We start from the raw sequence: 3,559 nt of genomic DNA on the forward strand, positions 1-3,559 counted from the left end.
TTTTAGGTGGGGCAATGCCCCTGTTGCCCTATAGGACGAGCCGCCACTGTTAAATGTGCTTATTCGTGTATGCTTGTCTGCATGGCTTATCGTCATCATTATACAGTTGTTTTCCAAAATTCCAGAAAGACTCGCGGCATACCCGATAATCTGTGGCGGCGCACAGTTTGGGAATCACTGTTCTAATTGCTTCGCAGGCAAGATGGAATCGTCTGGCGGGTCGGATGTTTTACATCCCTGACATACACATCGCTGACAGTTTTACGATCTGGTCTTGTTTAGTATAGCCTCTGATCAAACCGTTGCCTTTCAGCCACGATATCTTGACGAGATATTTCTGCGATATATCCTGATTTTGCTGAAAAGCGATGAGCAATTTCCTCCCCTTCAATACACCAGTCACCACTGCTTCCCTTAATTCCCAAACGGTCCGTTTCGTAATCATAATTTAATACGTCTACCCAAACACTTCGCAGAAATAAGTGAACGACACATTATATCGATTTTATTGCGACGCTGGGCTCTTTATTGGAAATGGTCCATGTCTTCGCCGACGTCTGAATAGAAATAATCTTGCCTTATTTAAAAGTCTAAATGAAAACATTGAGTTGGTAGCATCTAGGATTCCGGATACTGTATGCCAGTAGTCCTCAACCACCGGTCCATGGACCGCAGTGCCCATCCGTGGCAAGTTTCATGTCGGTCCGCCAAATATATTAGAATTGTATATCTTAATTGAAAAGCGCTACAAGTTACACACTTGTCAATTTATTGAATAAACAAAAGATCTAATTTTAAGGGGATTCAGAAATTAGGATCATCATTGGTGTCGTAATAGTTAGTTCATGGTGTACTTCTGGCGTACGTCACACCCCTACGGCCTACGCTATCTCACCACCGACCCAGATGTTAGGGAGAACGTCATACGGCGTTTTCATTCTTGAGCCGATATCAATAAAACCGATAACTGGCACCTTCACCCAAAACGTCGATATATTCGGCCGATATTCAGAAGATATGGCATATAGTTACAAAACTTCGAAGCTTCCCTTATTTGAACAGCTTTGCAGCCATCGCTATGCTTGGACGTAAAATAAACCGGAAAGGCTGCATCTGAACAAGTGTGAGCTATAAGAAATATATCCAGCCCACATTCCCACTCTAACAGTCGCACATCATAGTTTTCCGACTTCCTATAGGGTCCGTTCACGCACTTTCGGTTGTGAGCCTCGAAGTCAACATTTATCAAAATACACCAGCCAAGGCTGTGCCGCCAAAGGAGTTCGTTTACCATCTAAAATATTACATTGAACGTTCTCTTATTCCAAATTTCATGCTGGTGACTTCATATTTTGTGATACGATTGTTGATATACAACGTTCTTCCCAATTCTCTACTATAGTTGCTGACGATTACTACGGGTTCATTTCAATATGAATATACTATTCGACTTCCTACTCTATAATGAAGTTCAGTTTATACCAACTCACTGTTCATTCCCATAAGCACGAAAGTAGCATATGTCTGTACATCAAGCTTGGCTCGTTTCATGAATGCCACAAATTTGATTACAAATTATGGAGCGTAGAGTAGAAATGTTTCACAAATTAGGTTAGAATTAGATCACCGGCATTTCGATCTAGAATTATCTATAGTCGTTCAGGTCCGATATATGATTCATTTTCAGACTCTTGTTCAAACGAGACGAGTATATATATATTTTTTATGCATACTGTACCTCCGTGACCGAAAACGATGAATCGTCTCCTAGAAGAAAATCGTCTCCGAGAAGAAGAAAATCGTCGTCTGTGCCACGTGAATCGACGGCGGCGTGGCGGTGGAGCTATGATTGCTTCACTCTCGATCGCCATTAGTCCCACGAGAAGAATGAAGACAAGTGTCTTAGTATTCATCTACAATTAACAGACATGGTGAGTTGATTTACAAATAATTAATGAACAAGCATTCAAATTCTTGCATTTGGGAATTGAAACACAAAATTCTAGTTCATTTGGCGTAACATATTGCGTCTGTTTGGTTACATAGTACTGGTGACAGTATGCAGACTTATGCAGATGGCGCTTCAATCTGTGTTAGTGCTCAGAGTAATTTCAATAAACATTGCATTACATATATTGATATAAACACGTTTTATCGTTAAACGTCACGATCACATCGATAGATGAATTCAAATTAAGGTTTTAGCACAGTCGCTATACCTGTCGAGGAGTAGGCATTACTGTTAAAACGATTAACTATAAACTGCAAAATATATTGGGCCGAAGGTTATATTAAGAGACACTTACCTTCGAATGATCCGTCACAAAGTTGATTGTACGATAAATTACCTGCGAGACGTCTTTATATCAAGTGGCACAATATGCAGGAAATCATCTTGCTACTGTAGCTTCCGTGTGCTGCATGTTATCAGTTTCGCTTTAGAGATATATGATGTAGATTTCAGGGAATTGTAAAATCTTTACGTAACGCAACTACGCCTAGTCTCGTGGAGCGAATCCAACAAAATCGTAGTCCAAGTATATTTAGATAAATAAAGAACGCATAAATAGACTACACATCTCGCATATTAATTAAATCAGATGCATATTTGTGGATATTGGATATCTACGTCAATGTGACGTAAAGCTTTCCATAATTGTCGAAAATCTGATTAGCCATTTGCCTTCTGATGCGGGCAGGTCAGAAGCTCGGTTGTTTGGGTGGAAACATCCATCCCTTTTGGCCGAAAAGGACTGCCCTTCTGCTGACCGGAAGCTTCGATACATATATGTATACATTATAATATATGATTAATTGTATATAGGCGCCTAAATGGCTGGCGCCGAATGTTCCTGTCCTGGTGATCTGAACCCCACGGGACAAATGCCATCCCGCACGGAAAAAATTGTTTGCCAGTAAAGAAATAACAATTTCAAATCTTGTGCGTCTTTTAGTTTAGTAGGTTTTGGAGATTTCCATGTCGATCTTTTGTCATAGCAGATATAGGACCTATATTTACCTATTCAATGATGGATTATTGATGTTTCTGCGATTCGAGCGTTAAGGCGGAATAAGCTGACTCGCTAAACAGTACAACAAATCTCGCTGATAAGTTGCGGCAAAACGAACCTGATGGTGGTCTGGGGTTTGTCACCCTTTGGGGGTCAAGACAAACGTTTGGTGGGCTGACGAAGTGCTGATCCTCCTTGTCATATTTAGCAAGCTTCAATGATAAATGAACTTAACGGATATAGATGTTTTCGCAGAAACGATGCGTTTCTGTACAAAATTCAAATTCGGGTACCGTATATAAAAATCTCAGGATTCCCATTCTGCTAAGCATGCGTCAGCATGACGAATGCATCTGCAGACATCTGGCGACATCACATGGCCGTTCAGTTTAGGGAAGTGAGAGTGTATGACATACGCCACTGTAATCGACACAGCATGGTGCTAATTACTTCATACCATATGTTGACTCAAACTCAATCACGAAGGCGCATAGTTTTCTAGGTAAAATAAGCCTGCCTAAGCCCCAGTAAAGTATTCACAAATTCAG

At 40.6% G+C, this 3,559-nt stretch overlaps 1 long non-coding RNA gene across 1 annotated transcript; it reads right to left on the minus strand.

The window, feature by feature from the left end:
* Nucleotides 1–414: 414 nt before the first annotated feature.
* LOC145443811 (uncharacterized) lies at nt 415–2,399 on the minus strand. The gene is made up of 3 exons (XR_013916543.1): nt 2,307–2,399; nt 1,739–1,913; nt 415–557 (listed from the first exon to the last, which is right to left on the minus strand). It is a non-coding gene; the product is annotated as an uncharacterized LOC145443811 (long non-coding RNA).
* Nucleotides 2,400–3,559: the final 1,160 nt, after the last annotated feature.

The sequence above is a fragment of the Botryllus schlosseri genome, chromosome 7, assembly GCF_051294905.1.
Source record: "Botryllus schlosseri isolate E-star chromosome 7, Bs_hap1, whole genome shotgun sequence".
Lineage (NCBI taxonomy): Eukaryota > Metazoa > Chordata > Ascidiacea > Stolidobranchia > Styelidae > Botryllus > Botryllus schlosseri.